Genomic DNA, 24,768 nt, shown 5'->3' with positions numbered 1-24,768 from the left:
CATTTTCCCTGTCTTTCCCCTCTCTTTAAGGACGGGTGCAGCTTTAACTGCCTTGCTCTCCAGCCGAAGGCTTATTTCATTATTTAAGGTCTTTATTCTCCGCTAAATAGAAGCATTTAAGGTTTTACAGTCGTCAGAGCAACAGCTTGATTCCATGAGGCTTTATTTGCGGTCTTTTCCTTGTGCTCGATGTCTCAGCCTTTTCTGACTGCCATTATTCATTGTGTGCCTGAGCCAGCTCTAGGGAGCGGTTGTTAAGTTTGTCAGAGATATTTGGAGCTGATTGTTAAACAAAAAAAATAAAATAAAGTTATATAAGCTTCAAACAGGCCTTGTCCCAAATCAAAAGTAGTAATTACCAAAGCACATTACTCTCTTTTGCATTCCAGTGTACGGTCATCCACGCTCAAGGTTGCTCCCATCTGCATCTGCATCTGCATGGTGCTCAGCTTACATAACCCTGTTTGTGTGCTTCCAGGCTGGTGTTCAAGGGAAGCCCTGTTGGGAGCCTGGGGTCAGCTACAGGACATGTAGCTATACTTCGGAGTTAGAAAATTCTATAAAACAGGACAGGTTTATTTGGTTTTCCCCTGCTCTTGGAGAGTACATTCCCCCACCCCCACCCCCAGAATAGGTTATTTCATGATTTGGAATTTTTGACAGATTTCATGTGCATCCGATTCATTGATGAGCACACAGGAACCTCTATGGGTCAAGAGAAAGCACTGAAATAACATTACCGCCTTTAAACCTTCACTTGGATGCAAGGTCGTGACCTTGCAGGTACAATCAACTATATATGCGTTGGTGGCTCATTCTTCCCATCCAGCTTCAAAGCAGATCCCCCCCCCCCACCCATCTACTTATTTTTCCCAAAACACCACCCACAAGTTCTAATAATAACAATGAGTTGTGTTTCGTGGATTACAGAGCACTTTCATATACACAGTGGTAGCTCTTAATCCTCACAAAGACCCACCCCATGCAGATGGTATCTTTAAGGGCCTCTGGGTCTTGAGTCTGGGGTCTGGGGTTTACTCTTAGCTCTTGCCAACTTGATGTTGTCCCATTGTCCTGATCCTCCTCTAAGAACCAAGCTGAGGAGTTTGCTGCTCCTTTCTATCAATTCTGTCTCTGGTGGAAGCCTCGGCACCCGGCAATGACTTTAGTTGCCCTCAGGTTACCTTTCGGATGATTTATTTATGCACTGGAATAAAAGAAAAGATGAAATCCTGCTTTTAACAAAGAAGCTGTCAAAATCGGCAAGCCAGTTTGTTTTCTGATGAAGACAATTTCTTGTAAGAAGTAGAAAAATGAGAGATTGATTTTAAAATTCATTTCTCACTGCAGGAGAAAATTATCATTAGGCGACAATCATTTCAGTTACAGAACTCTGGCTTGCCTCACTGGCTGGGCGGGGCCTGCGTACACAGGGTAAGTGAGTGTTCAAGTCAAAAAGGGCCAGAACATATGCACAGCAGCAGTGAGTCAGGGGCTTCTCCAAGCAACAGGAAAATTCTCACCCGAAATCTTAGGAAAAGCCTCCCTAAGTCTTTCTGCAGCCCTGTGGCTCAGTGTGAGGGATGGTGTGTAGCTCGCCCTGCTTATCGCCCCTCCCTTCCTGTCAGTACCAATGGGGCAAACACAGCAGCCTAACTGCTTCCACCTACATATTCCTCTGCCCTTTGACCTCTGGTACCCAGAATGCACTCTGCCTATGCTCAGAGTTCTCAAGGGTGCCCCCTCTCTGATTCTCCATTCTCCAGCAGATCTGTGTGATTCTCCTGTCTACCCTTTAGCCCACTGCTCTGCAGACTTCCACACAGCAGTTCATTGCGAAGCCAGCTAGATGGCTCAGTGGATAAGGGCACTTTGCTGCTAAGCCCAATGAGCTACGTTCAAGCCACACAGCCTACACGGTGGAAAAAAGAGAACTAAATCCCTTTAAATTGTTCTCTGACCTCCACATATGACAATATGGGCCACACACACATCGATACGTACAAATATATATTTAATACAAATATATAAATATTGATATATATATCTGGGTCAAGCATATTCAAACCATGACATTCCACTCCCTGTCCCCCATAGGCTTGTTCAAACACATGAGTCTATGGGGGCCATATCTAGCCATAGCATAATAAAAGCACATTTAGTACAACTTACAAAGTCCCCATAGTCTATAACAATAGCAGCAATGTTTAAAGTCCAAAGTTCTAAGTCTCTTCTGAGATCCATCCAGTCACTTAACTGTAATCCCTCAAAGCAAGAAAGGAAACTAGCTGGGAAAACTCCAAACTCTGCATCTCAATGTCTGATGTTAAAGCAGTTTCATATCTCCAACTCCTTTTTCATCTTTGTTGACTGCAATGAACGTCTTTTCCTGAGCTGTTTCCACTTCCTGTTAGCAACATTCCTCAGGAGATATCCTGTGCCTCTGGCATCTCAAACATCTTGTGGTCTCCAAGGCAACTTCAATGTTACAGTTTCTTGTGTCAATGTCTGGGATCCACACTTGACCTTCTAGGCTCCTCCAAAGGGCTGGTGTCACTTCTCCAGCTCTGCCCTCTGTACCACTCTAAGCTCAGGTTGATCCACTCCACTGCCGCTGCTGTTCTTGGTGATCAGCCCATGGTACTGGCATCTCTAATAAGCTAGGGTCTTCTGCAGCAACTAGTCTTCACCAATAGCCTCTCATAGGCTCTCTTCATGGTGCCAAACTTCAACTCCTTTGCATGACCCCTACAGTCCTGGGCCAGCAACTGCAACTGGGGCTCCTTCACCAATGGCCTTCCATGGCCTCTCACAGTGCCAAGCCTCAACTATTCTTCATGTTGCCTTCATGCCTTCAAAAGCAGTACCACCTGGATGACTCTTACACAGCACCAAGTATAGCTGCAGCACGAAGTACAACCTTAGCTATCTCTAGAACACAGCTTCTTTGTCCTCTTAGTAAACACTTCCCACAGGATTTCACCTCAATGATGCTGGTCTCTTCTTAATCACTGCTAATTTCTTAGCTCCAGCTAACCAGCATCATTTGTCCCAGTAGTCCCTTTTATTTTTCACTCTAGAGCCAGAGCCATATAACTGAAGCTGCTGTATTCTATTGCTTGCTGGGGCTGGAACATGGCCCTCTTATTCTATTATGAGCTTCTTGTTTTCCAACTCCCTCACTGCCTAAGCTCGGCTTTCCTGCTGGAACTTGCTCTGTAGATTGATCTTGTACTCAGAGATTTGCAGGGCTCTGTCTCCTGTAATGCTGGGATTAAAGATAAGTACCACTATGCCTAGATTTGAGCTTTTATTCACCTAGAACTTGCTCTGTCCCAGGGTGTTGCAGGTCCTCCCAGCCAGTGGCGACATGAACGACACTGGCACCAAGTCACACAGCAACTTTGCTTTGGGCTTTTTCTTTTACAGCTCCCTTCCCCAGCAGCTTCTTCTTAGGGCAAGGGCTAAACTACTCCTATTCTACTTCTCTTACTCTACTTCTACTCACGGCATGGGCTAAAACTCCTCACTACTCTACTTCTGGCTTCTACCTAGGGCAAGGCTAAAAAACAACTCCCCTCACTACTCGAGACTCCTCCCCTTCTAGCTCCACCCCACCTCATCCAATCAGAAGTCACACACGCTCCAGGCACAAGCTTAGGTCGTTCACAGATAGGCTGACAGGTCTAGATCACAGGAACTGTCCAGCCTGGCAGGTAGCCCACGCATGCAGCCTCACTGTGCATGCTCAGGCAAGGCAGTAAACAAGTGGGTTTCACGGGGCCTGTGGCGGCACCCGCTTCCCACACCAGGGTGGCTTTGAACTCAGAGATCTGCTTGGCTTTATCTCCTGGAATTAAAGGTGTGTACCACACCATGCCTGGATCTAAATTTACCTAGGTAGGATCTTGCCCCAAAGTCTCACTCCCTTAATCTGCTATCTCCTAGAACACAGGATTTGGCTCCATTTCACTTCCTGGTGCACCTCTAATACTCAAACCATATATTTTTTATATTCTTTTCCTTTGTAAGCTTGCTACGTTTGTTCAAAATGATCTTCATGAGACTTAGTCAGAGAACAAAGACTCTGCTAGGCTTTTTTGAGACTTCCTTCATCGGTGCAATTAACATAAATCTCTGTAACTTAACCTCAGGTAGACGCTTAAAACAAGGGCAAAAGGCAGCCACATTCTTCACCAAAATGCTACAAAAGCAGTCTCTAGGCCACATACTCAAATTCTTTTCCACTGAACCGTCTTGAGCTAGGTCTGCACTCTCAGTAACAAAGTCTTCCATATTAATGGAAGGAATAGAATAGCCCATTAAGCCCCATTTAAAGCATTTCACTGCTTTCCAAAACCAAATTCCCCAAATTCACATTCTTCCAAACAAAAGTATGGTCAGACCTATCACAGCAATACCTGACTCCTGGTACCAATTTCTGTCTTAGTTAGGGTTTTACTGCTGTGAAGAGACACCATGACCAATGCAAGTCTTATAAAAGATAACATTTTGGGGCTGGCTTACAGGTTCAGAGGTCCAGTCCAGTATCATTGAGGCAGGGACATGGCAGAATCCAGGCAGGTATGGTGCAGGAGAAGCTGAGAGTTCTACATCTTCATCTGAAGGCTGCTAATGGAAGACTGACTTCTAGGCAGCTAGGGTGAGAGTCTTATGCCCATGGTAACACACCTACTCCAACAAGGCCACACCTCCAAATAGTACCATTCCCTGGGCCAAGCATATTCAAAGCATAACAAATATATATATATATATATATATATATATATAATTTAAAATCTTATTTCATTCTGACATTTGACTATTTCAACCTTACTCAGCCCACTTAAAAAGTGACACATTCATGCTAAATAGTAGGTGTAAAGCTGGGTTACCTTCTAAGGCCAGTCTTCCTGCCTGCAGTCTCCTCCTGTCAATGGAGTCAGCAGTCTCCTCTCAGCCTTAAATCAATCAACTGCCAACACCTGTCAACTAAACTACAAAATAAAATTCTTAGCTGGGTATGGTGACACAGTCTCGACATCTAGTCTACTTTGGAGGCTGACGTAGGAGGTTTTCAAGTTCAAAGCTTGCCTGAGCCATAGTGTGAGACCCTGCCTCTCTCTGTCTCAAAGTAATTTTTTTTTATTACAAAGAGGGATGAATACATAGTTCAACAGTAGAACACTTGCCTAGCAGATGGGAAACCCTGGGTTATATACTCAGTACCACCACCAAATACACACACACACACACACACACAGAGAGAGAGAGAGAGAGAGAGAGAGAGAGAGAGAGAGAGAGAGAGAGAGAGAGAGTGAGTTCATTAACTGGGCCAAAACCAAGAGGTTGGCTAGATCACAGATCTAGGGGAGCCTAGTACTATTTATTATTCTGATAAATGTTCACAGTAATAAAGTGCCCCCTAAGTTCTTATCTTTCTATATAAAGGTTAGAGCCCCTCTCATTCCTCCTGCAAGAAGCTGTGTTGTGCAAAGGTGACTAATACACAGAGTTACAAGTGGTCAAATGCAGAGAATACTAGGCTGTGGTGTGCTCAGCCCTAAATGAGATGTCTACACCATACTTCCTACACCCAATGAGCAGGGATCACCCACCACAAGGTTTCACCCCTTCAAAGAACTACAACCAATTAATGGTTGTGAGAGAGGAAGAACCTATGCTCTCTGGGGACAAGACCCAGGTTAGCCAAGAGGTCAGCCCTAAATACATCAACACTAAATGACCTCAGCAGGTTGTTATTTATAAATTTATATGCAACAGTTATATTAAAGAATAGGAGGCCATGAACGGAGGAGTGTGTCTGTGTTTCTGGGTGTGGGTGGAGGAAGAAGAATTGGGAAGATGATAGAGTACTCACATATGAAATTCTTTAAAAATTAATCTCCGTGTGACTAGGAGAAGGGATCACAAAGCCCTGCCCCTAACAAAGGAGCTATTGGCACCTGATGGCTACTAGGAAGCAACAGTAAGTTTCCTTCCGGATACAGCCCCTGAGTAGATGGCCCTTCACCCGCACACATACAGACAGCTTAAGTGGACTTGGAGGAGGGGGAGGAGAAGGGGAGACTATCAAATATCGACTTAGGGGAAAGTGGCAGGAGACACGGGGAAGAATGGAAAGGAAAATTGGGGATAGATTTGATCAAAACATAACATCCATGAATGAAATTTTCAACCGAAAAGAAACTAAGTCTAACAATGGACAGATGGGGCCTCAATAAATTAAGTCTCCTGTTCAGAAAAGTCCCATCTATCCACCATTCTTCCTTCCTATGCCTACTTAAATGACTTTAAAACTATTTCTTCCTCTGAGAATCTTATTTATTTTACAATAACACTGTCTCAGCGAGAATAATGGGATTTTTAACAGGTGGGAAAAAAAAAACAGCCATAATTGTGTTAACCTCCCAGTTAATTTTCCTTCCAGTGCAGCCCCACTGTGCACTTTTACAGAGTTTAATTACAGCAAGTATTTTTAAACCTGCTTTTCTATGAATATGAAAACATTACATGAGTTCTTCCAGAACCCTAGCCTCTCGGGGTATTTTAAAATAGAAACATCACATTTCATCTAATGACACATTAACTGTGAAATTATTGGGTAGCTGTTTACACATGTAAAGATGTGTGAGGGGCATTCCACGTGTGTTTTCTTCCTTTGAATTATTTCCAAGTGAATGTCTTAAGGAGTGGAATTAAATCCAGGTGTTTATAGTAATATATTTGTCTTATAATGGTGGTAGAATATTTATTTTCCCTAAAATTAGTAACACCTTCCAAAACTGTGAGCTTGCCAGTTGCACCATGACCTCTCCAGAAAGGAATTCTACATGGGGACAGTGTGAGTTACACGGGTCTCTCTCCCCTCTCTGTGATCGGAGGAGTACAGCATCCCTGCCATTGCTCACCATCCTGAGCCTGAATGTTCCTGCCTCACAGTTACATTTATTCAGAATAAGGAAGTTGCCTGTGTTCTTCAGAATTTTGTTTATCCTGAGTAGTAGGATTATTAAGTGCTTTTTTTTTACACCCATTGAGACAGTTGTGTGAATTTTGCCCTTTATTAACATGGTGGATTACATTAATTAATTTGGAGGATGTTAAATCTGCTACACATTTCTTGGGTAAATCCTTTGGGTCATGGTGAATAACTCTTTTTACATGTTACAGATTTGGTTTGCTAATATCTTTGTCATTAAGGAGCTTGTGTCATTGTCCATAAGAGATATTAATTTGTTTCATGTTCCCATGACAAAGAGAATGGTTTAGATACTATGTTCCTGGTTGGGATGCTAGCTTCCTGGTTAGGATACTATGTTCCTGACTTAGATACTCTCTTCCTGACTGGAATATGATTTTCCTGATTGAAATACTATCTCCCTGGCTGGGATACTATCTTGTCATTGGGATATTGTCTCCCTGATTGGGAATACTAGCTTCCTGGTTTGGATACTATCTTCCTGATTGGGATACTATCTTTCTAGTTAGAATGCTAGCTTCCTGGCTAGGATGCTAGTTTTCTGATTTGGACACTAAGTTCCTGGTTTGGATACTAGCCTCCTGGTTGGGATGCTAGCTTCTTCATTTGGACACTAGCTTAGTGGTTTAGATCCTAGCTTCTTGGTTTGAATTCTTTATAGAGTGATGACATGACTTCTCTATAGTATGGTAAAGGGGAAGGCTTTTGTTGTATATATGATAGAGAGAACAGCCAGAGGCATTTGGAAGACTCCAGAGAGAGAAACTAGGCTGAACATGGCCAGCAGACTAGACATCATCAGAGCTGTCTGCCAGAGAGAAGAGAATACTAGGGGATCGAGACTATGCAAACCATGGTGAAAATCAGGGCAGATTATGGGGAGGAAAGAGGAAGGGCATAGTGAGAGCAGCAGGGTTATAAGGAAAATGAGTAGCTACAGGGAGGGAAAGCCTCTGGGCTGCTGGCCTTTAGAATACAGGAGGAGATGAGAAGGGCTGGAAGACATGGACATTGAAATGTGTACCAGGTGCCTGTGATACTGAGGGATCCTGGAGGCCTGTGTGTGCTTTGATGTACTGATAGACACCACACAGTAGCCATATGTCCCTTCTGCCAGAGGTAAGGGAAATTGTTCTTTTTGACAGATGTGAAGTTCCTGAGGAGTGTTGACTTTTCTATAACCACCAGAAATCATTCTGTAGCCCCAGTTCAGTATTTGGGGTCTGGGGAATTGGACTTTCCTTTGTCCCTGACAGAAACCGGCTTGCTGGTTGGAATTGTTCTTTTCCTTCTGTCTTTCATTTTGGTTCTATGATATTTTTGTCATAGGCAGCAAATCTACATATCCTATATATCAGCATTACATTATATTAATCATAGCTTTACTGAGTTTATGTGTTTTAAAGAAATTAAAAGAAATGATAAAATGATATGCATAAACATCTTTCTTTTTAAATCAGGATATTGTCCATTTTGAAGCCCTAATTTTTTAAAAATTTTATTTTATTTTTATTTATTTTTTATTTTTATTCTTCTGTTTTTTGAAGAAACCCCATTTTATGTGAGACCAGGGGCTAATCTCTAATTCCAGGAAGAAAATCACAAAGTCTACCTGAGAAACCATCCTATGACAATCCCTCCCAGGGGCTGGTGAGATGGCTCAGTGGGTAAGAGCACCCGACTGCTCTTCCGAAGGTCCAGAGTTCAAATCCCAGCAACCACATGGTGGCTCACAACCACCCGAAATGAGATCTGACGCCCTCTTCTGGTGTGTCTGAAGATAGATAGCTACAGTGTACTTACATATAATAAATAAATAAATTAAAAAAAAAAACTAAAAACAAGACAATCCCTCCCACCCCACTTAGCAACAGCCAGGCTACAATAGCAGGACCAAGGTTCATAGAGTTAACCTAAGACATCCTGTAACCAATAAATAGCCTGACCATCCTGTTTGTCAAGTTGTTCCTGTAGATTATACCAGAAATGTAGTTTTTAAAATATTAACTTGCTGACCCATATGGAAATTCCCCAAGTTTGTTGTAGCCACAATAAAAACCCTGCACCCCTAGTCTTGGGGTTCTCACTCTGACCCATGGGGATGGTGAGAGTCTGAGAGACCTTGCTTAAGAGCTTGTCATGAAAGGCCCTTGTGTGTTTGCATCAGAATTGGCTCCTTGGTAGTCTTTGGGGTCCCTGAGACTTGGGCATAACACTATGCATGCATGTGTGTATGTGTGTGTGTGTGTGTGTGTGTGTGTGTGTGTGTGTGTGTGAATGCCATGTGTATGTAGGTGCCCACAAGGATCAGAAAAAGGTATCAGATCTCTAAGTGCCAGAGTTATAGGTAGTTCTAAGCCTCGTGACACCAGGGCTGGGAATTGAACTAGGGTCTTCCAGAAGAGCAGTAGGGTAGTCAGCCCTCTCACAGCCCCCCTCATGCTTTCCTAGGGGTTGAGAGACCTGGTAATTTCCTTTAATCCTGAAGGACTGTGGCTGGTGCATCTCACAGGCCTGTGTGCTGGCAGCAGTTCAGCCTTTCCCAGATATGGCTCTGTGCACCACTTATTAGCATCCGACTGTTTCCTGTCCCCTTCACTGCAGAGGACCCATCAGCTTTCACTTGAATCAACAAGCCTGTTCATTACTTTCTCTGCAGCTTCCAACATTTTTACATTGCCTTCTGGTCTTTGGATATCTCTTCAAGCTTCCCTTTGTTCCTCAGATTATAGTATTTCTAGCCATCTTTCTTCAAACTCAATTATTCTGCCTTCTGCCATGTTTCCTGGCTTACCCTGCCCCCTCTTTAATTCTTTTAACATAGTTGCATGTGGCACTTTGAACATGTGTACCATGTGTTGATGTCTTGATCTTCTACGGATCTGAGGATACTGAGAAGCTATTTCTAATGGACTGTCTGATCCCTGGGAGCCTTAGCGTGTGTGGTAGAAGTGGATATTAAAGACACTCAGCCATGCACCCTTCTCCATGCAGTCCTTCTTTGAACTGGTGTTGTGCATCTGTTTGATAAGAAGGTAGCTAAATTTGAAAAGCCCATCTCTCCTCTTAAATATGTGCAACTGTGACACTTCTTCTGACCTTTTTAAAAAACATATTTGTCTTTCTTTTCATTTTTAGCCTGGACTCACTCTTAAGACTACACATATTGATGATTAGCCTTGATTGGGAGAAATGTGTAATCTATGATTTCACTGGCATCCCTCCTCTGCCGATGCACAGGTCTGAGGATGGGAGGCTGTACTCGAACTTCATGAAAGGTTCTGAGAGCACCTGCAAACATCATCAAGACAGTGGGGTCCCTCTGAAGCCTCTGCTGACTTCTCTAGTCATGTCCACAGCTCATCCATTCACCCTGTCACAGTCTATGCTGAGGTGGACATCAGAAGCTATTTCAAATCCAGCTGAGTCAGCACAAGACCTGCACCCAGCCTCCTCTTCCTTGGCACAGTCTTGATGCCAACAGAGCTGTAGGGAAGGAGCTGTGGTAAGCACTCAGGCCACCAGAAGTGCTCTGGGCTGTTGCTGTTGTTGCTGCTTCTGCTTCTGCTGTTGCTGCTGCTGCTGCTGCTGTCTGCTCGCTCGCTCGCTTGCTTGCTTGCTTGCTTGCTTGCTTGCTTGCTTGCTGGAGTTGCACTATATAGCACTGGCAGGTCTAGAACTTGTTATATTGCCCAGACAGGTCTTGACCTCAGAGATCTGCCTGCCTCTGCTTCCAGTGTGCTGGGATTAAAGGCTTTGCTACCATTTTCTTTCTGATGTTTGTTTTTGTGACAGTGTTACTCTGCAGCCTGACCTGGCCCTCAACCAGTGGCAACTCCCCTGCCACATAACCTCAAGTGAGGGTTGCCCTTTAGGGAGGATTTGTCATCTTTAATGAGCCTTGCCCAACCTACATTTGAAATTCTACTAATGTTTCAATATTTTTAGTTACTGGTAAGGTTAGACATCTTGTTATAAGCATTCTTCCCCTTAGTGAGTACTCTATTCTTTTTTTAATCTATAGATTTTGATATGTCTCTCATCTCTATATATATGCTCTAGATATCAAATTATTATCTATATGTTTAGCATTTTAAGCTCCATTATTTTTCTCATTTTATACTTTTTTTTTCCCTCAGAGCTTCTTTTTGGTTTTCAGCACTAGGATTTTTTTTTTTAGTCCTGAAGTCAGAGAAAATCTACATTTATTTGCAACTATAACCAGTTAAAAATAACTTCTGATTCCCCAATTTCTTCTCTCTAGCCTATTCTTTACATATACAGAGAAATGACATTTATCTGGTGCTAAGTGAGTTAAATCAGCTCCAACAAGAAGTGAACTGAAAGGAGCAGTAAACTCACTGGCAGAATCCAAATTTTCAAATGTAATGTAATTCCATTATATCTGTTGTGGTATTTGTAGCTTTGTAAAGGCTAGTATCAACAGGTTCTGACAGAATATTTAACAAATGAGGGTGTGTATAACTTAGCACAATTTCTAGCATTTCAAAAGATACCAAGTCAGGTGTAGTGATCCACATCTATAACTTCAGCACTGGGGAAACTGAGGCAGTGAGATAGAGATGGAGGGTGAGAGGGTTGGGACTCCACAGAGAGACACTGTCTCAATATAAGACAAAAGGCTAAGCTATCTTGGGAGTTTGGATCAAATGTGCTGTGTGTTCCTGCAGCTTCTTGCATCTCATTTAGCCTTGAAACAGCTTCCTTTAATTCAGATTTTGTTCTATGTAGACAGCATGAAATGGGAAGCCCAACAAGTTGTACAAACTCAGACACAAGCCCAGAATGGTCGCATCAACAATCAAGATGGGTCTTCCCGCATCAATGAATAAAGATGGCCACCTACAGGCTTGCTTAGAGGCCCATCTCCTGGATGACTCCAAATTCTGTCACACTGACTAGCTAGCAGAATGGCTGACAAGGCACAAAAGATCACCTTCTGCCACAGGGGCTACAGGAACCCACACACCACAAACAATCTTGCCAGAACTAACCGTTGGCAGCATGAGAATGAGTAGCTTAGTGCTGATGTCCCCACTCCACAAACTGAAGGCTGGAATCAGCCAACCTACGGTCATCAGTGGTAAAGTCTCATAAACTAAAAGACTGTAACACCCACATAGTGATAACACCCAGTATGGTGATGAAGGTTGAAAAGGAAATTTCCCAAAATGAGAAGATAGCTTGGTGATCCCTTTGAAGGCTGTGTAATGTACCTAGATCATCACAGAGATGGTACAAACCATAACCCAAGAGACAGGCTATTCTTCTCCAATCCCAGGCTCTCCAGACAGGGTGGTACCCAACACATACTGAGAAACTACAAAGTGATCAGCCAGTAGTGCACTGGCATCCTCATACATATACACAGAACACATCAAAATGCCAGCAGCTTGAGCACAAGAGGCATCTCAGCCCTGCAGCTCCAGAGCCTACAACCCTAAAAGTCTTCATTAGGTTCAGTTACAGAAGGTTGGGGCATGGTGGTTTGTGTACACTATAATCCTAACATTTGGGCAGTGGGTGGAGCCGAGGCAATATGAATACCATGAGTTCTAGGCCAGCCTGGCATACAACTAGAAGTCTTATTAAAACAATGATGAAGAAGAGAAGCAGAGACTGGAGAAGAGGGAGGGGTGGGAGTAAGGAAAGAGAAGGAACAAGAAAGGAATGCGGACAGAAAGGGGAAGAGATTTCGTGGGTGTGTTCAGATGCTGATTGCTGTGCCAGAGACGGGTTTTCAGTCCAGATGTTGGCATTGCAGTGGTATCTGCAGCATCTCCTGTTTAGAAGTCTTTTCCAACAGCTCTGACTAGTTAATAAAGAGCTGATCAGCCAATTAGCTGGGCACAGGAGAACAGGGCAGGACTTCTGATCCTAGTTAGGGTATCCAAAGCAGGGAGGGAGGGAGGGAGGGAGGGAGGGGAGAGGGGGAAGGAGAGAGGGGGAAGGGAGGGAGGAGGGAAGAGAGGAAGAAGAAGAGGAGGAGGAAGATGACAACGATGACAAGGATGACGAGGAGGAGGAAGAAGATCAGAGGGAGGGGAGGGGAGAGAAGAGGAGGGGAGGGGGACGGGAGAGGGAGGGGACGGGGGAGGGGAGAGAAGAAAAGAGGAAAAAGAAGGACCACGAGAGGTCGTCAGGTTTGGGTGGGGTGGGGGGGTCACCATAAGAACACACATGGAACTGAGCAAGATGGGCAAGACTCAGATAGGAGGTAAAAGACCACATGGCTGGGAAGTAAACAGCCATAGAGGGCTAGAGGATATCCAACCAGCATAGTGCTTGCAGCTTGTTAATAAATGCATTAGGTCTCTATGTCATTTATTCAGGAGCTAAAATGGCTAGAATGGGCATAGAAACATCATGTTGTTACTTGGGAACAAAAGGGGTTGAAGACATCACCACCACTCCACCTCCCCCCAGAATTTCATCTACAGTAACACACTGAAGTTGCCAAGACGAAGCTTTCAAGATCCCCTGTGGTCTGGGCAGACAGTGCTCACAGCACATCAGGCCAGGCAGAGTGGACCGGGAGTCCAGCCTGAGTCACCCAGACATCCATTCTTGTCAGAAAGGAATCATAGCATCTGAGACATGATTGTTTTGGGAACTAGTCCAAAAAGCTTCTTGGTGCAGGAGCCACTTGAAGCAGAAACAAAGAAACGAACTGTATCTTATCGAGCACTGACTCCATGAGGAAAATCAGCAGCGAGCTTCTACAAGTCTGGCTTTCTTAATGATGGAGTAGAAATAACTGTCTCAAGTGAACGGGTCACTAACACAAGAGACACTTTGAGTATTACAGTCTCCCGGTTGGCTAGCTATAAACACTACCTCTACTAGGAATGATATCACCTGAAAACAGGTTCTGCTCTGGAATTGTGTCCCAGTTGCCCAAAGTTCATCTGTCCTGTGCAGTGAGGCAGAATTGGAGCCAGCTTCCCAGTCTCAGACAGGGCCTGCTGGGAAAATTCCCAGGGTTGCTTTTCCTGAATTGCTCTCTTTCTCCAACTGCCTCCATTCCCCACAGAGTTCTCAGAGGAGACAGACATCAAAGAAACAAAGTCAAGAGCCAAGCTTTAGGGTTTCATGGAGAGAATAGGGGAGGGCAGAACTTCAGTGTGCATGCATGCATACATGGGGAACACGAGAACACCAGTGTGCCCACATAAGGGAACACAAGGACACTGGTGTGCATGCATACATGGGAGAATATGAGAGCACTAGTGCGCACACAGGTGTGGGTGCCTGTGTAGCAACTCTGCTGCTGAGGTGTAGACTGGTGGATAGGGTTTAAACTTCAAGTTGCTTTAAACAAAGGGTGGAGGGATCAAATGTAAACAAGCAGAGATAAATGTAAACAAGCTGGCCATTCCCGTTCCATCTTCCCTCCTCATAAAACGCTCATCAGCCACAAAGACAGCAGAAGTAAAATTAAGTAAGTATTAATGAAAAGCTGTAGAAAGTAACAAATGCTTTATAAGATATACTGAGGACTGTTATGAATTCAGATGAATCAAAACAACCCTTCCACAGTATCCTAAGATGGGTCCATTGTGACAAGACATCACCTAGGACACCCAGGTAAGGGGCAGGAGAAGTCCTTAGAAGGAGGACTTCAGAAAGCCTATGTCAAGACTAAATGAGTGACCAGAGGGATTAGTTCTGAGAACCAGAATTGGAAATGGATTCTGTGGGAAGACAAGACCAATAAGCACTGTACACAAACATTTTACTAACCTCCAAGGTCCATTGGGAAAGCAGTGTTTTCTAGTGCTGAGAATAATAGTCACAGGCAACTATGGATCCAGAAAAGGGCTCAGCAAGTACACAGTACTTAATAGCCTGAGTTAGCGTTCAGAATCAATGTAAAGTGGAAGGAGAGAACTGACCCCATAAAGCTGACCTCCACAAGAATGCCATGTCACCTGTGTGCCTGCACACACACACACACACATACACAGAGAGAGAGAGAGAGAGAGAGACAGACAGACAGACAGACAGACAGACAGAGAATAAACTTTAAGAGGCAACTATATTTTATGCTGTGTTGCCTATATGAGATTGGAAATGACAACACTCAGTAAAGCAAACATATGCCCTCCTGTGCAGTAGAGATACTGTCTGTCTGTCATGTGCAGTGGTGACACTGGCTGTGTCTGTCCTGTGCAGGGGTGACACTGGCTGTGTCTGTCCTGTGCTGTGGTGACACTGGCTGTGTCTGTCCTGTGCAGTGGTGACACTGGCTGTGTCTGTCCTGTGCAGTGGTGACACTGGCTGTGTCTGTCCTGTGCAGTGGTGATACTGGTTGTCTGTCCTGTGCAGTGGTGGTACTGGGTGTGTCCTCCTGTGCAGTGGTGACACTGGATGTCTGTCCCTGCTTAGCATTGGTCTTGATCTTACGACAGTTAGTCTTCATTGTCAACCTGACTAGACTTGAAATCACCAGGAGCCAGACCCTGCATATACCCCTGAGAGTGTTTCCAGACTGAGCTAACTGAGGTGAGAGGACCCTTTAATGTGGGCAAAATCACCTTGGGCTGCAATGAATAAAAAGGAGAATGCAGGTTAAGCACCAGCTTTCACCTCTCTCTGTGCCTCACAGTGTGGTACAGTGCGGCCAGCTGCCTCAAGCTCCTTCTACAGTGACTTCATGATAGACTGTCCCCCCTCCAACTGTAAACCACAGAACACCTGTCCTGCCTTAGGCTGCTTTCCCTAGTTATTTTGTCACAGCAACAACAACAAAGTATCTAGTATAATCATCATCCTGCTTGTGGCTGAAGAGATAGCCAGTGTATCCCTTAGTGTTTACCTGCGGGGGGGGGGGAATGGGGGTGGGACGACACACAACAGGAGGTAAGAATAAGAACCCCCTAACTGTGCTGAACCCCCTGCACTCTCTGTCTTCAATTTATACTGCTTTTTTTCAAGAATGAATTTTCAATGGTTTTGTTAATTCTTAGAGAAATTCATATAATGTATTTTGATGTACTGAACCCCTTACCCGACTCCTTCCCAACCCATCCTCTCTTCCCTACCCACCAACTTTGTGTACTTTGGGAGGAAAAATATCAAGTTCAGTTTGTGATGCCCAGATATTCTTAGGTATGGGGCCATCCATTGCAGTGTAGTGGACCTACCAGAAGCCACACCCTTAAAGAAAACTGACTCTCCTTCTCCCAGAAGCCTTGGATTGCTAACAGCTCCTCAGCTCCATGTAAAATGATGCCCCTCCCTTGTCATGCTGAGATTTTTATCTGCCTTGCAATTGTACAAGACTCATGCATGCTGTCACAAACAATGTATATGTATTTTTAATTTCTAAGTGCCTCCTCTTCCCCAGCTCCCACTGTTTCTCGGGCTGGTGCAGAACACACTGCTCTGTTCTGCATACACGGCTGCCCAGGCAAACACTCAGCTCATCTATACTTAATGTGGCTTTCCCATTGATCCTTCAGGGTATATATCTCCCTACCATATCCAATAGGCATGATGGATTATATTCAATTTAGCTAACGTCGACCTATAACTAATTACGGCAGCATTTCAAATCAGGCTGGAGTTATAGCCTCGGCAAGGTGCCCTTTTATAAACAGCCTGTTCCACAGATTTACATACTAAGGAAGGTGAATTCAGTTGTAAATATGAGGAAGTATGACTAAACCACAGCACTAGGGGCTATGAGTCCTACCCACTGAGAAAAAAGGAGAACTATGGATCTTCAGAGAAAAAGAAAAAGAAAAAAAACGAGTGTGGCATCCCAGTTACTCATGTTAGCCAGCCAACCATAGGGAAACTAGCAGAGTAAAGAAAGACACTACCTAGAAAAACGACTGTTTCAGCATCCCGAGGGGCATGGCCCTGGGCGAGGTACCCTCTATTGATAGCAGGTTCCTCAACATTTTGACAATGAGAAGCAAAGATAAAATATCAAAGGGATATTAAAATGGAGTTTACTCAGACCTCCACAGGGACATGGGCAGTCTGAGCTTTGCTGTTCCAAAGTTCCATGGACTTTGAGGAGGCAGGCCAGAGAGGAGTGGTCTATCAAGGCCCTTTACTCTCTGACCGCTACTTGGTAAAATATAAAATCAGCCTTCTACATCACTACCAGGGTCTAGGACAATAAAAACAACTCCTACAGGAGACTCACAGGCCAATGTGATAAAAATGTAAACAATTCCAGGTGATTCTAGGTTATGGGCAGTTAAAACAACCAGCACACTCGGGTCTAAAGAAGACCTTCATTCGGACCCATCCCCAGGGTGGTGACATCCCAACTTGTAAGCCTGGCCTCCCACTTTCTTCCTTACAAGGTCTGCCTCCACCCACAAACCTCCTACATTCCTGAACACTGTTATGAAGCTTCGGATCTTGGCCATGATGCTTGACTTGCTCCACTAGATGATGCCTGGCTATCTCTTGCCTCTACCTCTCTGAATTTAAAACTTCCTTCTCTTTGAGACTTCCTCCTCCTTCTCTTGAGAGGGACCTGCACAACACAGAAAGTCTTGGGGCCTCTCCACAAGCCTGCACTTTTTACAACAGATATCTCTGACATGGGATACCTGTTTCTACCAGTGTGTCCTCTGAAAAGCTCAAAACCTAAGAGTCTTTACATATTTTCTACACCTTAAAATTCACTATGTAAACTGTGGCTCAAGAAAGCCTATATTTATGTAAACTAAAATGGCCAACAGATGTCAAGAATCAGGGTAAGACTTACCCAACATGCCCAGGTGTGTTCTGGCATCAAAGTCCCCGGGAAATTGTGAGCATTACAACGAAGAACATGCCAGCCAAGACCATGGATGAAATCTGTTTAGTCACAGTATCATCTGTCAGCATTTGCGTTCTCCTCATGACATGGCTCATCTGCCACCTCCTCCATGAACTCTCTCGTGGAGCCCACTCTCAGACTGACAGCTCTACACTGCTCTCAGGGCGCCCCACAAAAACCTTTGTATCCACTCCTTCCTTGAAGCAACAGTAAGGAGAACATAGCATGTGTAAGAGGCTGTGGGGCTAAAGTTCCACATGTTCCCTGCATATTAACAGATGTGAACCAGTGTGTGAACCAGTGTGTGAACCAGGAGAACCAGCTCTGGAAATGGCAGCTCCCTTCCTGGCAGGCCCCTGTAAACTGGGGGTAGGTTTCTTCCATTAAACTGTAAAGGAAGGAAACCATTGAATTGGACACTGTGATTGGTGGTTTATACACACTTGGCCCAGGAAGTGGCACTATTAGGTGTGGCCCTGTTGGAGTAGGTGTGTCACCATGGCCATGGGCTTTAAGGCCTTGTCCTAGCTGCCTGGAAACCAGTCTTTTCCTGTTTGCCTTCAGATGAAGATGTGGAACTCTCAGCTTCTCCTGCACCATGCTTGTCTGGGTGCTGCCATGCTCCTGCCTTGATGATAATGAACTGAACCTCTGAACCTGTAAGCCAGACCCAATTAAATGCTGTCCTTATAAGAGATGCCTTGGACATGACGTCTTTTCACAGCAGTAAAACCCTAAGACAAACACTAAGTAGGTCCTTAAGCCCAGAACATATCTGACCATATCATTTAGATGCCTAGTAAATGGCAGCTGTTTAAAATGGTGTGATTTTCACACCCCTGCTACAGTGTATGGGAGGCTGCAGAGCATCTCACGAGAAGAAGGACTGGAGAATGTTCTGGTGCAGCCCACTCTGCCTTTCTGGAGCTTGGGAGACGTGGGTTGATTCAAAACTGAGGAGGTGTTATCGCTTGTGGATAAGAAAGAGAAGAGCCAGTGTAGCCAACAGGTCTGTTGAAAGACATTCCAAGATGAGGCACAGAAGATTAGGGATTCTATTGTCCGTCCAAATGGGAAAATGTCCAAAGGACCTGAGGTGACAGCAGATGCTTGTCCACCATTAGGAGCTAGGATGACAGAGGAGCCACATGAGGAGACTGTTGAAGCTGTCAGCTTCAGGACTGGGACTCAGCAGATGGAGTGGAGCCTGGATACAGATTCTCAGCAAGCAATTTTGGTGGTTGTGATGCACAGTGGTGTCTGCCAAAGAGAGTCCTCCAAAGACAAACGGCAGCAGTGCCACGGGACTCAGCCATGCCAGCACAGGGGACAGACCCTGCCTTGGATGGAAGTGGGGCCTCTGTGATGACAAGATGTCTGCACACCCACGTTCACTGCGGTTCCTCACGGTGCCCACTTAAGAAATCAACTCAGATGCCCACAAATGAATGGGTAGATAGTATATAGCCTTTTGAAAAGGGAATTTCTGTCACTGAAAAGTAAATGATCAGGAAGGATGCTGAGGAAAGAAACAAGCAAAGCACAGGACAAACAGAGTAAGATGTCAACATCCAATCTAAAAATTTAAACTCAGAAGCAGAGAAGAGAAAATTACAGGAGCTCCAGGCAGCAGTGCATTGTGTGGTGCTGGCCAATGGCTATAATGTTTCAGTTAGGTGTGTATACTGCATTGTACAAGTTTTAAAGACCCCTCAGTGAACACAGTTAATGAGAACACATACATCTAAAAATGGCTAAAACATTTTATGTACACACAATATAAAAAGTATTACATAGGGGCAAGGGAGATGGTGCGGTCAGAAAAGTACTCACTTGACATGTCTAAGGGCCTGACTTTGTACCAATGTTTTAATGTAGAAGCCATGTGTTTGGGGGTGGGGGCATGGCAGCATGCACCCATAACCCCATCCTGCAAGGCGAGTGGAGATGAAAGCATCCCTGGACATGTAGTGGATTCTGGGAAATGAGGGACCATGCCTGAAGAACAGACAGATAAGCATGTCAATGCCCCACCAGCAGAGGCCGTGCTTTACCCCCACACCCACATGTGCACCACACATACTCACACACATGCATATACACAACCAGTTAAATAGCTCGAGTGATAGATACCTAACTTGATTCGATCGGTCCACCATCGATGAAAGTGGAAATAATCTAAATGTACACAATAGTTTGTGAACCAAAATTAATATGAGATTTTTAAAAATATTTTTAAAGAACCAGAAAGCAGAATGAATCCACAACACTATTGTTCTTGTCTGGCCTTTGGAGATGGCTAACACAAATCACTTCTGACAGAGGAGCTTCCCACCTGAACCCACAGCTCCAGCAAGGGTGGAGTGTGACTTCAGAAAAGGGCAGATTCCCAGCAGGGATACTTCTTAAACCCAAGTGTCCCTGTGAAGTCAGAAACTGGCCTTTGGATCATGTCCTGGGCTAACAACAGTGCCAGCAGTCCTGGTTACTAAGTGGTGGCATGCTGGGCACCTACTTGTTATCTGGCTTTATCCCCACAACACCTTCCAAGGAGACACTGCCCTTGTTGAAGGTGAGAGACTGAGGCTGAGGAAATGACTCAGTGCGTAGATTGCTTGCCATGCAATTATGAGTACCTTAGTTCAATCTCCAGAACACAGGTATGGTAGCCCCCTTGTACTTATGGCAAGACATAAGGCAGAGGTAGGAGGATATCCTTAAACTCTAAGGCTAGCTGGCACAGCCTACAACGCAAAGTTCAAGGCCAATAAGAGATTCTGACTCAAAAAGTAGAAGGCACCCAAGGAATATCTGAGGTTGTCTTCTGGCCTCCACATGTGTGCACTACACATGAGAGTACACTCACTACACACACACAGCCTGAAAGCCCAGGGTTCAGTGAAAAACCAATGAACCCATAGTCACATGATCCACAGGAAACAAATGGCTGCCATTAGCAGAGCGGGGAACGCTACTGTTTGACTCTACTCTGTCTGGGTCTCTGCCACAGACCTGCTTCACAGCCTGTCAACCTAAGGAAGCTATCTCCTTTACCCCCTGAGCCCTGAACTCACAGCTGCTATTCCAGGCCTGGTCAATCAATAACTACTTACCAGACTCAAGGGAGTCACAAGGGAGAGGGGTTGTGGGCATGGGCTGGGGGTGGAGGGTGGGTGTCATAACTTTTCTCTGAGACACAACACACATTTGCTACCTCATCTATCCTAAAAGCTCCTCTTTAAAAATGTTTACAGGGCTGAGATGTAAAGGTCCTTTCTGTAAGGCATTTAAGGGAAGCATTTGTACACTCTGTTCTTTGTGCTGGGTTTTCTGTGCAAGAAAAACCCTTTTCATCTATATACCCAGTTCAAAGAATCCGGCTTTGTAAAAAATCAACATACTTTTTCCTTTATCTCGCAGCACCCTTGGTCTCCTGTTTTCTCCATTATCCCACCATTAACAGGGCTTCCTGTCTTTTCTGAATCATCACAAACAGATTCCTCAACCTCTACAATATGCCAACATCTCTGCTCACTGTGTGCTCTTCTTTCATGGGCTCATCTCTGGGTCACCGGGAAGAGGACAGCTCATCTCTACACCGCCATCCACGCCTTCACCCTACCATCAGAAGTGTCCCTCTTTCCCTTCCCCGACCAGTCCATGTGACAGCAGTCTTCTCATGCCCCATAGCTCACTCAGTCCATCCCACCTGCATGACCCCCACTGTGCCCTCAGGATTGTGACAGTTATGGATATGTATACTCCTTCCCCTTACAATTGTAACAATTGTGACAGTTGTGAATATGTATACATCCCTCCCTCACAATTGTAACAGTTATAACTGTTATACTTCTTTCCCTCACAATCGTAACAGTTATGGATTTGTATACTTTGTTCACATCCCTTTTCTGAGTAACATGTAAACACAACATGACAAAGTCATGGTATTTGAAGCATTCTTCTGGAACAGAGGATCAGTCGTCATCATGGAGAGTATGCCTGTGTGCCTGTGAACCTGGGCATTAATTCCAATGTGTGTGCAGCCATGTGTGTCATTTCACTTTCCAGTGGCACAATCAGTAAGCACTCGGTTCTTGCCTGACATTCATGTAACCGAAATCATGGTGTGAGCAGGGAGTTAGTTTAAGCTCTTCTGTTTCCTATAGTCAGGACCTTTACAATATGGCGTCTGCCTATTTCATGTTATGCATTGGTAGATGTGTGGCATGGTGGGTGAAACTATGACAGCATGAATGTGACACCAGCCTACATTCGGGTTCTACCCCAACACTCCTAGTCCTGCAACCTTGGGCAAACGGCCAGCCTCACGTTCTTCATAAAAAAGGAAGAGATGAGGTGCAAAACTCCAGAAGTCCTTAAAAGGATCTAGTCCAGGAAGCACATGCTCATTGCCTCATGAATTCTTTCTTCTTCTACTAAGTATAAAACAGCTCAATGGCTAGAAGTGGAACTTCCACCCTATGACCACATAGCAAAGAAGAGCCACAGAAATCTTAGCCAGTGACAGCAGCTACTAAGTTGCCATTTTGCACTCTACCACCAAGCTCCATATGCACAAAACACAGCCCTCATCTCCCAGCCACTGCTGTTTGTGTTAGTGTTCATCAAACTAAGTCCATTACTGACAAGCCTTGCTCTGTCTCCTCCTCCTCTCCCTCTTCGAAATGTACTCCATTAAGTATACATGACATCCTGCCTCAAGGGAATCAGGTAGGAATCTACATAGGAAGGTATCTAATGTTGTCCTCTGGCCTCCACATGTATACACAAGGACACACACACACACACACACCAGAAATATGCATGGTTTCTAAGATCTATGAGGATGTAAATACACTATCCAAATTTACAGTACCCACAACTATATAAACAGGCCTCAAACACCTTAACCAAATTCTTTAGGCTCAGATGGAGTCCATACCGCTTGAAGACAATAAGGCCTCATACACAGATGGCCAGTGCTCTAAGCAGCACTGGACAGCTCCTTCAAGCACGCTGAGATTCTCTACATACAAGTGACAAATAGCCACACAGTTGGCACACATCCATTTGCTGAATTTCTCCAAGGACTTTCAAGTCAGTGGAGACTCCACCATGAAATGAGTTTTTAAAAGTCATCTTCCTCAGATTTTGATCCTAGAGTTATAAATAAGGGACTGTGTGCCTGTAGTATAAGACAGACTAGAGCTATAATTCAGGGATGCATTAGTATCCTATAGGGACCAAGAAGAAAAACATAGGAGGCCTGGTTCAAAGGAATCAATTAAGAAATCACTAGGGAAGCAACATTTGAGCTAAGCCAGAAATGATTATGAAGATCTTTTTTTCTTTGGGCCTGTTCTATTTTGACCTCTCTCATAGAAGATTTGTAATACCCACCAAACTTATAACCACCTTAAAGCAATTTAAAACATTTAAAAATAATAATAATTATTATTAATTGAGATAGGGTTCCTCTGTGTAGCCTGAGTTGACCTGGATTTGATTATAGATTAGGTTGACTTTAGGCTCCCTAGAAACCTGTATCCATGTCTTTGTCACAAATCAAAGGCCTAAATTTATTGATTTATCCATGTATATTTAAAAACATTTAAAGCAACTACCATTATTCCTCTTTTCTATCCTTAAAAACAAAGCAATTTCCACTTATTCTTCCCTTCTATGGAGATTAATATCTCTGTGGATATATATATATATGTGTGTGTATACATATGTATATATATATGACCTCTCTCTTTATATAAATTGAATTAATATCATTTCTATTTAATTTTAATTAAATTAATCTTCTCTTTATTGTACAAGCCTACTCCTAGGTTAACAATGTGTCACATGCCAGGCTGAGGAACCCCAGAATTCTCATGGGGCTCCGGTTCAAAGATGCCAGTTGTTTATGATAGCACTGGTTTTTTACAATTCTTTTAAATGTTTTTTATTTGTCTGTAGGAGGCATGTAGCCTTGTTCTCTGCCCTCTGAGTAGCCTGTCTCTTTGTACAGTAGTGAATCCTAGCACCTCTGAGTCTTAAGCTCTCTGGGGCAGCTTACAAGCCTTTGAGAGAAGGCCTCAGGCTGGATCCCAAGCCAGCCGACCAGTGTTGTCTGGGTCGGCTTATGCCATGAACCCCAGAATTATGTGTGTCAATTTAGCACGTATTTTGTCCTAGTGCCCAACCCACATGGCTTGGGCGAAAACCATGCCGCTTTGCTAAGCAACCAACTCTCCCTACCTCCTAATTTTAAAGGGATGGTGTGTGTCTTCCATTTGGAAATCTCAAATTAATTTTTAAAAGTAAGCTTTTGCCCCACATTAGGTGCCATCTGTAGTGTTAAAATAATTAAATAAATCCTGGTGGAGGGTTTCTGCTACCCACCCCAGTGGTTTACATTCTCAAATGAAAGACATATGAATAGCCTTTTATATTTTGGGGGTTTTGGGGGGTTCTTTTTGTGTTTGTTTTGTTTCATTTTTTCAACACAGGGTTTCTCTGTATGGCCCTGGCTGTCCTGGAACTAACTCACTTTGTAGACTAGGCTGGCCTCAAACTCAGAAATCCACCTGCCTCTGCCTCCCAAGTGCTGGGATTAAAGGCTTGTGCCACTACCGCCTGGCAGCCTTTTATATTTTGATATGCCTAAGACAACCCAATGGCTGGGCTACTTTCTAACCTCCACCTGACTAGCCCACATCCCTCTGATAATCACTTCTGTATTCTACCTTGGCTGCTCTGGACACAATTGGGCAGCCCTCTGGGGCCGCACTCTCCTGCCTCCTACATGGCAGTTAGCCTCCCTGTCCTGAATCTCCTCAAGCATAGCATCTCCTCCTCCTCCCCCTCCCCCTCCCCCTCTCGATCCTCCTCCCCCTCCTCCTCCTGTTCCTCTTCCTCCTCCTCCTCCTTTCTTCTTTCTTCTTTCTCCTCCTCCTCCTCCTCTTCT

The 24,768-nt window shown here is 44.3% G+C and overlaps 1 protein-coding gene and 1 long non-coding RNA gene across 5 annotated transcripts in view; both read right to left on the bottom strand.

Moving 5' to 3' along the window:
- The window catches only part of Kcnh1 (potassium voltage-gated channel subfamily H member 1), a 308,441-nt gene that overhangs the window by 188,155 nt on the left and 95,518 nt on the right, over positions 1 to 24,768 (bottom strand). The window lies entirely within an intron of this gene.
- LOC110292838 lies at positions 138 to 1,201 on the bottom strand. The gene is made up of 3 exons (XR_002377751.2): positions 980 to 1,201; positions 373 to 557; positions 138 to 279 (listed from the first exon to the last, which is right to left on the bottom strand). It is a non-coding gene; the product is annotated as an uncharacterized LOC110292838 (long non-coding RNA).

The sequence above is a fragment of the Mus caroli genome, chromosome 1 (assembly GCF_900094665.2).
Source record: "Mus caroli chromosome 1, CAROLI_EIJ_v1.1, whole genome shotgun sequence".
Taxonomy (NCBI): domain Eukaryota; kingdom Metazoa; phylum Chordata; class Mammalia; order Rodentia; family Muridae; genus Mus; species Mus caroli.
The sequence above is the reverse complement of the archived record's forward strand: the minus strand, read 5'-3'. Positions and strand labels throughout refer to the sequence as shown.